This window comes from Lethenteron reissneri, chromosome 14 (assembly GCF_015708825.2).
Source record: "Lethenteron reissneri isolate LAM-NWPU_2019-01 chromosome 14, ASM1570882v1, whole genome shotgun sequence".
NCBI classification, from domain to species: domain Eukaryota; kingdom Metazoa; phylum Chordata; class Hyperoartia; order Petromyzontiformes; family Petromyzontidae; genus Lethenteron; species Lethenteron reissneri.
The window spans coordinates 9636080-9650803 of NC_083792.1; the positions used below are offsets into that span (position 1 = coordinate 9636080).

At 43.6% G+C, this 14724-nt stretch overlaps 1 protein-coding gene across 1 annotated transcript in view; it reads right to left on the reverse strand.

The window, feature by feature from the left end:
* LOC133342373 (neurexin-1-like) overlaps positions 1–14724 on the reverse strand; it is a 392466-nt gene that overhangs the window by 72220 nt on the left and 305522 nt on the right.

Here is a 14724-nt window from a genome sequence, read left to right on the forward strand (position 1 = left end):
ATAAAAACCACAATCCACCAAAGGGAAGCAAGAATCATTTGAGTGTGGATGGAGCTGTTCCGGGTGGCAGGGTGGCTGTCCCTCTTAAGAGTAAGTCCACAGCAGCTCACGGGATCTTTTCCCTGCTGATGGTTCCATCAGTGCAGTGTGCTCGTCAAAAAACAGACCAATCAATTTCTCTGCTGAGCCGGAGCGAATGTCACCCACCCTGCCATCTCATCCCATCCTGTTCCAGCATAACCCCGCCCCGTGCCTTGAATGATTTAATTTTCGGTTGAAGGGCCCACGGGGGTTGAAGCAAACCTTATTTTTTTGGGGTGGGGGAGGTGGGGAAAGCGGGTGTGGGGTGGAGGCCGCCTCTTCTCTCTCTCATCGTTTCTCTAATTATATCATCGCAAGGTGGCTTCGAGCGTTCAACATTTTCCGCTCGCGATGGAATGTGCGCCGCCGTTCGCAGGAGGCGTCGGTCGTTCGCTCTATTTTGTGTGTGTGTGTATCTCCTCTCGCCGAAGCTGGAGCGATATCGCTCCTTACAAGGTGATCGTCCTGGGGAATAGGCGCGGCGCGGAGCTGCGGGAGGGGGTATTAAACTGTCGTTCAAGTCTGCAAGTGTGTGCAAGATAAAGCAGGCGGTCAGAAAAATTACGAGCGCTTGACACGGCCGATCAATTTTTTGATATGCAGTTTGTAAGTTGAGCGATCTTTTTTCATTACCCGCGTCTATTACAGCGCCGCGCGGCGGGTTTAAAGGGAGGGAGGAGGGGAGGGGAAAACGCATCATGTTGTGTGTGTGTGGCTTGTTTCCATGTTAACATTTTGATGGATGATTAGAGAGCCGTTCCTGCACTTGTTCATTTCTTTGCACCCCTCCCACCCACCCCTCCTCCCCTTCAGTGATCCGCTCGCAGGCGTTTCGCTGGTTTATATTTGACACGACAAGGCCGCCTTGCACTCTTCCTGTGCGCCTCCGCGTAGGGGATGTTTATGGCACAGCCGTTAAGCTGCTGAGATGGCGGCGTTAATTAGATGCCTCCTTTTACCCACAAAAAATTCGTAGGTTTTGGAAAGAAAAAAAAATTCACGGCCTGACGCCGTTTAATGAATCGGAGTCGCTGGACCATTTCGGTTAACGGAGCATGGTAAAATAAAGACGTAAATAACTCCGTAATTCCAGGAGACCCACCTTTTCTATCAATCAAGCGCACACCCTCGATACGTCTCGGCAGGCGCGTGCCCACGTGGCCCGAGACGACCGATTTGCTCAGCTTGCGACTCAACATTCGTCTCGAAGGGCGGCACCGTCGCATACGCGTCATGAAGGGCTTTTGCAAACACACGCGACCAATGTGCTCGCGTGTAGAACACAAAATGATTGTGCACTTTGATAGACAGCTTTGTTCCGAAGCTCATAATTGAACATCTCAGGTCACGGTGGAGGGATATTCTCCCTTCCCCCAACCATCCACGCTGTTGACCTCCTGCCCCCCGTTCAAGTCTAGGCTCAGGACCTTTCTGTTTTTTTTTACCTTTGCCTCTGACTGACTGCCTCTATCTCTCTATAAAATTGCTATACCCAATGTTTCTGCTCGGCGTCTGGCGAAGCAGTTGCATGAATGTGCTCCATAAATCCGAATTGTAGTGTTCAGTGGAGGGATTTATCTGAGGGATGGCACATAATGGTGGCGTTTTGATCGGCTCAGACATTTCATAATTCCGCTTTATTGTAACACAATAGGATTCCTACGGTGCTGTGGGGATGTTGGTGATTGGTGTAGTGTTACGGGGCTACCCTAGGCCCTCCTGTCTGATAAGTCCCTTTGTGCTGCGGATTAATTACCGTCATCACAGCCGTCGTCCTGGGAATTCCCTGTCGAAGTGCCCTAATTTAATGACTGTGACTAAAAGGGCAGGATAGGGTACATGGCACGTGGTGGGCACCCTTTCTTCCCCCCACTATTTGGCAGACCGGGAGGCTAGCCCATCGTGCCACGGATCCCGCACTCGACTTGAGCTCCAGAGGTTGCCCGGCTCGGTCCCACAGCACTGCGGTTGAAACGGCGGCACAGGTTTATTCGTAATTCCGTGCCCTCCACCACCTCTGCTCACCCGAGCAGTCTAAATGGTTACGCCGCAGTTAGAATCAGTCGATCGGCGATGTCTCTTGTGGTGGTGGAGTAAAGTGTGAGTACTTACTACCCCCCGCTCCCCAACTATTTTATGCACCGAACCTCACAAAATGAATATTTAAGGCCCACCTTGGCTCCTCCCACCCTCAACCAGTATATATACAAGGACTGTTTTCTTGGAATTTCTCTTACTTGATACAGCTATCATGCTGTGACGGTTCCACCTAAAGATGGAAGCTTGTGTTGCCTCCGAAACGTCGTGATTTTTATTTTATTTTACTTTTATTAATTTTATTTTTTTACCTACGTGACTTTACCGAAAAAAACCTAAAAATATTTTCTGAGACATCTGGCCAGCGTTGAAGAGAAGGCCACGTTACCGTGAGGGGTGGCCGAACCCAGCACACCGCTGCCAGCGGTTACATGAGCACGTTAATTGTGGGGCTTCACCATTACCTTTTTTATATATGAGCGGACTACCAATGCAGATAGTATTCATCGCAGAAGGTACCCACCCGTGAGGGCCCCCTGGGTGTTCACACACAAAAAAAAAACCCGTAATGAAATGCGTGGGTTCATTGACAACCGTTGTAATTCTCACTCGCAAACCCGTTGTATTGAAGGTGTGAAAATATGGCGATAATTGGGAAATGCGCGGTTTGAGAGTGAGTGCACCCCCGAAGCATGAAATCGGGGTCATGTTGACAGGCGTGTCAAGAGAGGTGACTTGTGTTGTACAGTAAAATGTAAAGTCGCAGCCGTGCAATTCCTTTCAAACACCACTGAACTGTTAACTATTTAGCTATTTTTATTTTACAAACACAGCTCGTTTTCAGAAGCCACTAGGCCACAATTGATAGCCCTACGAAATGGCTTATCACGTGGGAATTTATAGCAGCCAAATACTCTAAACACACGTTTATGAATGTGGAGGGGAAACCCGAAAGACCTGGAGAAAAATCAATGCGACCACGAGGAGAAAGAGGCACACAGACATCAGGGTTGGGATCGAACCCACGACCTTCTGTATACGAGGCGAGGAAATTAACATCCCCCAGCCACCGTGGCCAAACGGCCTCTGCAAGAGGGCCCATAGAGAGGGAAATTGGCCTTCTCTACCACGCTGACCAGATTTTGAAAGAGGTGGGATTACCCACACTTTAGTCCACCACACGTGAACTGCCGATTGCTAAACAGTACAGATGTGGAATTGGTAATTTAGCGTAGTTAAGTTGATCTAAATACACAATGTTTTTTTTGTTACACGTAATTATCATTATTTACATGAGATTAAAACGGTTTATATGAATGCAACCTTTCTGGAAAGCTGATAATTTAACACAATGTTTTGAACCCAACCCAAATAATTTCTTGAATCAAAATATAAACAGCTGCGTTTCCAGTGGCGCACAAACACAAAACAAGTCAAACAACTTTAACCATCGACGCTGCCTTACAACCGCAAAGAAAAGAACAGATTGTGTGTGGCATTATCTGCTCTGAACAAAGGGCATAGCCTGAAACCTCAGCCTCTTATACATTGTTCCGTCGTGGCGAAACGTGGTGAGTTGATTTCATACACTCTTTGTTTACAACTATACGAGACGAAAATACATTTTATGAAATAGCCAACTTTGGATAAATGCCAGTTATTATTTATGCGTGTCTCAAGATAGCTTTGCAAGTAAAATAAAAAAATAATACACGTGGCTAACATTTTGTGAGTGGTTGTTTTTGTGGCGCAGTGGTGAGTGTATATCCTGCTATAAATGTGGAAACCCGAGTGAGAAACCCGACCATGACGAACATTAGTGATGTCATGCCCTCGCCAATCAACACTGACCAGTGCGGTGAAGTATGGTCCAACAACCTCCATGATTGGCATGGCTTGGGGAGAACTTCATCCAGCAGTAGATTAGCACAAAGGGCCGCATGTAATTATTGTACACCTGATTTAAAGCTTTCGTGACTGCAGGGATTCATAGTCTTGATTCTTTCGGTAAAGTCACGTAGAAGGGAAGCAATAAAATTATAAAAAATATAAAACAATACAATTCTCACGACGTTTCAACTGCAAGACAAGCAATCATCATCAGGTGTGAAAAACCCACAGCAAGAAAAATTGAAAAAAGTTGCGTTTTTTTCTTAACGTCAGCACCACGGACACCAATTTTGGCAGTTGTTCAGATGGCCGAGTTCACGCCTGTAGATGATTGCTTGTGTTGCAGTCGAAACGTCGTGAGAATTTTATTGTTTTGTATTTTTATTATGTTATTGTTTCCCTTCTACGTGACTTTACCGAAAGAACCAAGACTATTGTATACCTATTTAATTGTCCACTCTATTTTTGGAGTTGTTCCCACATCGGCAGCCCAAATGGCATTAGGAAGCCCGTCTCTCATTCACGGGCATCTCCGAACGTTGACGTGTAACAACATCGCCTGTACCTACGATTCACACGGATGGCTACATACTGCGCGAAATAAGTTCAACATACGAACATCGTTCAACTTTTTATCAGTGAACCGAGGATATTTTTAACGGTCACCCAATCCGGGTGGTGCAGTTAGCTGGAGAAATGCGGCGAGCAATCGCGAGGCCAAGCGTTCAAGTACGGGGTCATGGGTCAACTCAGTCCTTCACCATACTGAGGGTCAAACAAATACTACTGATGGTCATTAACACAAATACCTCTGATGGACATTAACACAAATACCTGTGATGGTCATTAACACAAATACCTGTGATGGTCATTAACACAAGCACCACTGATGGTCATTAAAACAAATACCTGTGATGGTCATTAACATAAGTACCACTGATGGTCATTAACACAAACACCTGTGATGGTCATTAACATAAGTACCACTGATGGTCATTAAAACAAATACCTGTGATGGTCATTAACACAAGCACCACTGATGGTTATTAACACAATTACCACTAATGGACATTAACGCAAGTACCTATGATGATCATTAACACAAGTACTTCTGATGGTCATTAACACAAATACCTCTGATGGTCATAAATACCAGTGATGGTCATTAACACAAATACCTCTGATGGTCATAAATACCTGTGATGATCATTAACACAAGTACCACTGATGGTCATTAACACAAATACCTCTGACGGTCATTAACATAAGTACCTGTGATGGTCATTAACACAAGTAGCACTTATTTTAATCAAAACAAGTACCACTTTGTGAATGCGGACGTTTACCATTGGCTCAGGCCCATAAACAGCCTGTGGGGTCTGGCGGGAGATGAAGGAATCATCGGAGAGGTGGGGTGGCGTCAGTGGCTTGGGCCATGGTGACATCTTAATCTTGATGAATATTAAATAAGACAGCAGTCAACCTGCTGCACTTGTTTCGCACTTGACGACGGTTGCTTGCGTTGCGATCGAATCGTCGTGATCTATTATTTTTTCTACCTACGTGACTTTACCGAAAGAACCAAAGAGTAAGATTAGATCAACAAGCAACGAACACCATTCCATGCTCTCTTGAGTTAGGGTATCACTTTTGACATTTTTTTTGTAAATTGTCATCTGCTGCCCCTGCCCAATTGGTAGAGAAGTGAGAACACGCCGGAGAGGGAGTCATTTGGAGAAACTTTTGGCGACGATGCCAAGAAGGCCCCGTCCACATTGATGCTCGCGACGACTTTCGAACGCAAGGAGACTGCGTTCATTTAGCCTCTGCTGACCACTACCTGGCGATTGCCATTGATACAACCACCCGTTCATTCTGCGGCGTGAATTACACAGTAGCTCGCGTGCATTGTAACAAAATTATTTCTTAAAACATTATGTTATCATGTTGGTCCACATGATTTGTGTTTTTTTGGAATATGGAATTTTGACTTCATGAAACCAAATTGTATAATTTACAGTTTCCATGGTAACTACTTGTAAATTTTAGATGTGCTCCACATACTTAAAAACAAAATCGCCAATTTTCACAACTTCCTGACGTAAAATATTAATGCATATTTTGCACAGCAGTGGCGCTCCCGGGGAGATTTACTGGAGCGGTATACAATTGTGAGTGCCGTTTCAAAGATTTTGAAAGCAAAATGCAAAAATGAGCCGTGCCAGCCGAACGTCCAACCTCATTTAAAGTGCCCGGAAACTATTTACAAAAATTTGAATCTGTTATGTGGATTGCTGCTCTGGATGACTTCCTAGATAAAATCATAATTAAGTATGTTCTTTCATGTTCTTTTCTCAAATCGCTTTTCATAGCCTCATATAGATATATAAAAGCATTGCTCCAGTTATTGATTGCTGTTACAGAATATAAATTAAGATTAGTCAATCACGGAACAGTTGAAATGGGTTGGAGTTCACGTGATAAAGCAATCCATTGAGGGATCGTAAATTACAGGAGCAGGCAGAAACTAACTGTGTGCGATTCGTTTTTGAAGGGATATTATTATTTCAGCAAAAATGTAGAAATAATATGAAAGTGAATCTTGACTTAAGGCTTTCGTGACTGCAGGAATTCTTATTATTTGGGTCTTTCGGTAAAATCAGGTAGATAAATTCAAAGAAAATGAAAAAAACTACGACTTCAGGAAAATCGAAACGTCGTAGTTTTAGTTTTTTGTTATTTTCTTGGAACCTATTTACGTGACTTTACCGAAAGACCCAAAGAATATGAAAGTGATATTTTTGCCAATATGGCTCCTCTATCACCACCACCTTTGGCAGTGCAAAATAAAATCCATGCTTAAAAAATGGAATAAAGTGAGAAGACCACAGCTTCATTTTACAAATTATGACGGAAAAGAAAAAAAACCTCCAGAATTAACGATGTAGGAAAAAAATGTGGTTAAAGAAAATTAAAAAAAATAATAATCGTGTATGCATTTCCCTAAATTGCAGTGTAATTTCTGCAGGAAAAATTAAACCCGCCAGTCTAAATTTTGATGGCAGGTCAAGAACATTCGGAAAACCCATTAACGGCGATTGTTTTACCTTTGCTATTAATCATTGATATGATAATGAATTGCATGTACATAGAGGGCTAACATTCTCCTTCTATCGGGAGTCAGATACCATTGTCTAACATTAAATCATATTTCAATAAATGCCTACCTTTGTACCATTTAATGTTTTTTCTCTCTCTCTAGAAGATGCCTCTGGCCCTCACCTCCCTTTGCCAACATTGGGCTTGTACTAGCTGCTTAATTTGAGGACAAATTTATTCATAAAGGTGCAGCCTTGCAATATCTTGCTCATGCCACTGCCGGGAGAAGAAGGGCCTCCATCCGAGAGAGCTCGAGGGAGTCATTTTAGAGGGCATCTTGGCGTAATCTTGTACGCTGGGTATACGTCTTAGAAGCGCTGGGAGTACCCACACTGAACCCCACCTCACGAGACCGGCAGATCGACTGATTGTGGTGTACCGATTTCTACTGCTGGGGGTGACGGAGGTGGGAGGTGGTTTTTAGAAACTTGCCCAGTATTTAAATTGCCGTTACCGGGAGATTGAACCGGCAACCTCTGGATTTGTTAGCACACTTGAAGGTGCTAACTATTGCACAACGGCAGCGTCCAAAATACGTGTTCATATTCAATGCACTATTCATATTACCCTATTGCAGGTGTAACGATTCACTCCCCTGGCAGTTTGATGAATTGCCATGATTAATGTCCAACATTCATCTGAATAACAGATTCTTGCTGTTACCATTGCCCGGGAATGCAGTGACCGGTAGTAGCTGCAAGGGTCACGTGATCCCTGGGCGTGAACAATGTAAAAAAATAATTAACAAGGTCTCCCCCAAGCCGTATCAGTCACTGAGGTTGTTTGATCATAATTGACCACATTGGTCAGAACAGGTTGGTGCAGCGAGAGAGCCTAGGACTGATTATCCTTGGCTGGAAATCAATGTCCATCGTGCAATGCGCTAACCACTGAAAATAAAATCTTCAAAAATATATATATTTTGTAGCTCCTGTTCAGAAGCGATCTGGTCACAAAGGATAGCTCAACAAACTGGCTTACCACGTACAACATTTAGAGCAGTCAAATAATCGAAACGTATGTTTGTAAAGTACGGAGGGAAAATCTGGAGGACCAGGAGAAAAATCCATTACGACCACGGGGAGAACATGCAAACTCCAAATATACAGCAGGTGTCAGGGTTGGGATCGCACCCACGATCCCCGCATACAAGGCAAGGGAGATAACATCTTGCCACCGTGACACTCCACCATTCCTAATCTACAACTCGCATCGTAACAATAGCCTGATTACTAATCTAGTATATAATTACAATCACTCCCCCCTTGAATCTTTGCACCTGATGAGTTAATGAGTTAATGATGACGTCACTCTGCTGCTGCTCTATATAAGAACGGGAGACATAGGAGAGCCTCACCATTCTGGCGAATTGCCTGATGATGCTGGATGCAATTACCAGCGAAACGTCGTACCCAAATTGTAAATGTTGTGGCTTCAACACACCGGTGGGCTAAAGCAGTGAACTATTTGTCTTTTGTCAACGTGACACTTTTTTACTGATTGGCCGTGTCGGGTGGTGGAGGGTTACGACACATTTATAAATAACGCGATCTAAACCCAAAAACGTTGATTATGAATTCCTTGTTCCGTACGTGCAAGAATATAAAAAAACATTGATTCTTACACATGCAATTCGATGCAAGTATCGTGAGCTTCAAAATAGACATGAATCAATACGTCTTTACACCATACAATTTACGTTGTTTGACGTTGAACCCATCTTCCTGCTACGCTTCTTTCTCTTTGTACCTTCTGCGAGCACCGTTGAACAAAGTGTTTCTGTCCTTCCACTGGAAGATTCATTTTCCGACAATAGTAGTGCATCATCGCTTCCCTCTGGGTGCGATTCCCCTGCACTCTATCGCTCCGGCAACTTCTACACAGCACCCGCCACTCGATCACACTCCCTTCGCCGCCACCAACCCCCCCCCCCCCTGACCCCTCCCCTTCGCCCCTCACCTTTTAGAAAAAAAAATATATATTTTTTTATTTTTGTTTTGTTTCTTTCTACTAACACACACACACTTGCGCACAAGTGAACAGTTTTGGTAAGTGAAGGAGAGGCAAGGACGCACAGGCCCGAGACTCGAAAGGGGTTAATGACCGGTAATGAGACATAAAGAGCGTCGTCCGTCAAAAGTGACAGCCTTTCGATTTTGGAGGTGATCCGGAGTGTGGGGGTGTGTATGCAGCTGTGGGCTAGGGATGCGCTCGCCGTTGTCCACCTGCTAATGACGATGAACACGGCGGGGCGATGTTGTGGCGACGGCATTCTCCAAAAAGTGAGGACGCGTTTAAAACGTGGCTTTGATTCACTCCCACGCTGTTGATGGGCGGTTGTTATAATTGAAATCCTGGAACGCATTACGGCCTCTCTCCGCACAGCTGTTGTGGAGCATATGCTGAACTTTTGTTCGTAAATATGTTGCCGTGTGTTGAAGTGTTTGAATTTTCTTTTTTTTTTACATTCGATGTGATGTATTTTTAGTTGGTCAAACGGTGATGGCTGCTTTTATGGATAATTACCCTTGTGGGTTCTTTTTGGAGTGCTAATTATGGCAGTTAGCAATTATACACAATCTGTCCTTGTAGAAAACCATAAACACCTGAATGTGTTCCAATTAAAACATTTAAAGGGCAATGGGCATGCATTAGAATGCAGAAAATGCACAATGAACTAATGTTAGTCTCCCACAATTCCAGCACAGCTGTTAATTACCAAGGTCCGTGTGGCAACATCTTTTGTCAGTATAATTAATATTTTGTTTCTGCCTTCTCACGATAACCATGGGTACCAAGGCCCTTGGATGCTCATCTTGCCGTTTCTGTCAGCGCTTTGAGTAAAAACAAAGGCCACATTGGTTACATTTGACTTTGGTCTTTCTCAAAAGTAAAAAAAAGAAAATCCAATACCGCAGTCAGGGAGAACAACGCTGACTCGGCAGTGTTTTGTTACCTTAGGGGCAGATTTAGGAATTTGTCAGCAATAGGTGGCAAAGTTTGCAGTTAATTTATATTCATATGTATGTGAAAGTTTTTTTTCGCACGCAATATATCTGAGTAGGTTGTCAAAACAGGGGAACAGCTTTGCTGAAAAAAGTGATTGTTTCCATAAACAGGTTTAAATATCTCGTAAAATATTATGTCATTTTTGAAATATGTTACAGCATTCATGACTTCTTTGTCGAATGTATTACTACGATGATTAGACAATACGTAAATAAACCATAAAACAAATACATATTTACATACACAAACTGTCGTAGATGCCAAGTGCAAGTTTTATGCAAGAAACTTTCATGCTCGTAAAGACCAATGATTATATTGTGCAAGCATAAATAATGTGATAATAATTCACAGCCCTTTGTCAATCCGCTGCGAGATGAAGCCTTTCCATGCTGTGTGGGCTTATGGAGATCGTTTGACCATACTTCGCCACGCTGGTCAATGTGGGTCGGCGAAGATGGGTGGGCCCGGGACTGATTTCAGACATCACTCGTCACCGACTTCAGCCCGTGGCAAAGAATCGATCTCAGATTTCTGGGTTCATATCGCTGTGCGATTTAATATTAAAACAACTGGGAAAAATTCCACACTGTAAATGCATCTTAACATTCAAAACAAAAGTGGCGTCTTGCTCAAATAAGCATGGGGGCAGTGCCCATCTCCTGATTAAGCCCCGAGCCAGTGGTGAAAATTCCACATTCCCATGGCAGGGGATGAGTATTTCCACGACACAACTGCGAACGGATTTCCAGACAAAGTGACACTCGTTTTATTGGCCGCGTAGGGCTATTGGGGCAAGTCAACACTCGACTCGTATTTGAGCCTCCCACTCTGAATTGCAGGCCGCGCTGTCTACCGCAGTATCAGCCCAGGCAGCGTTATGTCTTCACAGCATAATATATATAAAAAAAACGATTAAGTATTAAAGTCATTTGTGAAAGTGTGTTGATTTAAATAAGTAATTGGTGGTGGCTTTTGTGCTGACGCTAAGTTGCTCAGTAAATAGAGTGAGGGCTTGGAAGAAAGATGTATTGAGGTAAGAAACGAGAGGATATGAACGGTTCCCTGAAGACGTACAGCCGGGAAACTGTTGTAGTAGCAACATGAGAAATACAACGGTGGCGTTCTTGATTAATTGTGCAAGAATACAGTACAAGGCATCAGTTAGAACCTCGAGGTGACTTACGTAACACGAACATTTTTACGGAGGGATGGATGGATATGCCTAGGAGCGAAGTTTTCATGTTAAAGAACAAATGTAAAAAAAAATCAGTATAAATTGCACGAAAATATGACTGCAAATGCCAGTGTGCAGCAAATGAAAAATGTACAATGACTGTGGCAGAGAAACAGTTGCCATGGCAATTCCCACGAGGCTTCATTATCGCTCTTTCACAGGACCGAAAAAAAACAAGAAATTTCAGTACCTTGGGATCATATAATTACAAAACATTTAATAGAAAGCAAAAGGTTTAATTTTATTCAGAAATGAGAATTGACGTCGAAAAATATGAATATCCAGAATACGTTGTTCCAGTAAAAAAAAACATTTTGAATCTAATTGTAAGTGTTATGTATTTCACCTTCAAAAAGTTACCAATTTATTGTCGAATTTTTTTTTCTTCACATATCTACCCGTTATTATCACGTATATTTTCGATCCAAATAAAACATCTCGGTGTGGTGGCATACACACCCAGTAGTATAGTGACTTCGAAGTGGGGTTGGTGGATTGTGCAGAGATGGAGCATGTGGATCATCACCTGACTCTGTATTATAATGAGTATAACAGTCGACCCACCTAGGTTTGTAAAAATGCATCGCTTCGTTTGAGAGCGGCCTACAATTCCCTCCGGCGAGCAGAAAAATAGTGCCAACCATCCCAAAAAGCAAGACCCTCCTAAATCTCAGAAGGAGAGTTTTGGGCCAAAGCCGACGATGACTACGACACCGACGATGACGACGACACCGACGATGACTACGACACCGACGATGACTACGACACCGACGACGACGACGATGATGATCATACGTTTGACGTTGAAATCATATGCGGTGCAATTCCACCGTCGAGGGCTGTGGGCATGCCGCGACGCGATGGCGATGAAGTCTGTTTATTCAAAGAGGCGCGATTTGCGAGTGATGCGTGTTCGTGCCCACCGACTCGATGTTTTTGTATTCTCATTTATCCCTCTGCCGCTCGTCCGCCAGCTGTCAAGAGCTTCATAAATATGCTATAATGGTCGTCGATGGAAAGCACGAATGCAACACCACTCGAGAGGGCCCGGTTACACATGTAGAGCATTACACGCAGCGTCTGTGAGCCTTGGTGCAGATGTTTAAAAAAAATAATTAATCGTGGCTAACTGTTAAGGGTGGGGGGGGGGCTGAGTGGGGATATGGGTGGGGGCGCAGGAGGGGGGGTGCTCTGAAAGGCAGCTCAGAGCTATTAAATAAAATTAACGCTGACCAAGCGGTGATCCGCTACAAGTTGGTGATGCATTTTATTTTAATTAACTTGGCTAAGCGTGCCATCGCCATGGAAACTAATCACTGGGCAATGTGCGAGCTGTCAACCTGGGAAAGCCACGACATCAGTTCCGTTTAGCGTACAATTCATATTTAACAGGTCGGGTGAAAAGAAAAGTGACCACATTATGCAATTAAATATATAAGAGCAAAGTAATTGAAAAGCACACGGTATAAAAATTATTCCTTCCCTTATTACATACAGGCGTTTAAAGCCCATTGAGCAATGTGTGATTAGTCCGTGTGTGTCCGACGCTGAACGTTAGCCGTGTAACAATTAAATCTGCCATGAATTCGATGAATGTTCACGATTCAGCGTCACGATTTAATGCAATTTTTTAAATAGATTCTAACCCAGCAGCAATTGCATAAGAGGCCTGACTGCCGATGGGCCTCAGAATGTCAGAGCCGGTCCAGAGTTTGCTTGCAGAAACAATTGTTGCTGGATGACATTGGTCTGTAAAGCCCAACAGGCCGATGGACTTCCAAACTGTTTTGTTTATTATTATTCTTTATAGCTGGAGACGGAACTGAGTTTGACTCATACTCTTTGGTTTTTCCGGTAAAGTCACGTAGGTAAAACATTAAAAACGTCGTGATTTCTTTTTCTTTTTTTCTTTTTTTCTACGTGACTTTAGCGAAAAAATCCTTGCAGTCACGAAAACTTCAAATCTAGAATGAGTTTGGCTCATATGAAAATTTTCGTCAAATTTTTACTGTCCCGCTTGTATGGTTCCTCGTTTGTTTGTGTTTTTTCTCTCGCGCGCACAGCTTTATGCCATTAGCTTAAATGTTACAGAATACCATTTGCATAAAGCGTAAATGATCCTCACGCACACATGTGCAGCTAGATGCATGTATCATGAGCAAAACAATTCAAGGGACGTTTGATTCAGTTTACCGGTTAATTTCAGAGTAATTTCTGCTAAGAAGTGGACAATGCTTGGTCTTGTCATGCTGGTGCACATATGTTATTAGGATATATCGACACGTGGGCAATGCAGCCTTTATACTTTTAACACTAATAAAAAAACACAACAACACATTCATCAATACCTTACAAGAAAAAAAAAATATAAAATAGCTGACGTTTTGGGCAATGGCCCGATTTCAGAGCACATCGACATTTAAAATTGATGGTCTTACTGCAAGACGCGATATTATCGTCGTTTGCGCCGCAATTATTACATCTTGGGTTCAATTACTGGTCATGCAAAGCCATTGGCTCTTGATAAACCAGTCTGGTCAGTCCACCCCCCCCACCCCCAGATCAACCTAAACTAAAATGAGTACTCGGTACGGTATGTCAGCATCAGCAATGGGGAGACAATGATGGACAGGCGTGCTGGGTACATTGCCTCCTTGTGCAGTCTGGTGTGTGCTAATAGGTTATTGTCCTCACGGTAAATGGGCTTTTTGTCCTTGTGTGCGTTAGTGTGTGTACACTTGTGCGAATTTGTGTGTCGTGGTTAGCACACGACGCTACGAACCCTGCGATCCGAGGTCGATTTCCCGCTGTTTGTCAACATCTGGGCCTGGGCTTCCTGAGGTCCACTCAGCCTTAAATAAGTGCCTGGTGCAGTTGATAAACATGTGCGGCTACACCACCCACCTCCAATGTCGGCCTTCATAGGTGCTGGCTAACAGCACTTGCCCCAACAGTCTGTAGGCTACATGGGGGATCTTTGTACTTGTGTGTGTGTGTGTAAATGAGTATATACAAGTTGGTATGTGTCTATAAGCATGAGCATATGAACAGAGATTGAGTGTGCACATCATGGAGGTGATAACCTAGTTTCGATTCACGTACGTACGTGTGTGTGTGTGCAGTTGATGTAATGCAGCAGTATAGCGGTTCGCGCGCTGCGCTTATTCACCCAACAACCCGAGTTTGATTCCCGCTAACGACCACCAACAGAAGTGACGATTATCCGCACCGGTCCTGGGCCTCCCCGAGGTCGACTCAGCCTCAAATGAGTACCTGGTGTGGTGTTAAACGTAGCCACGAGGGAGACAAAGGCG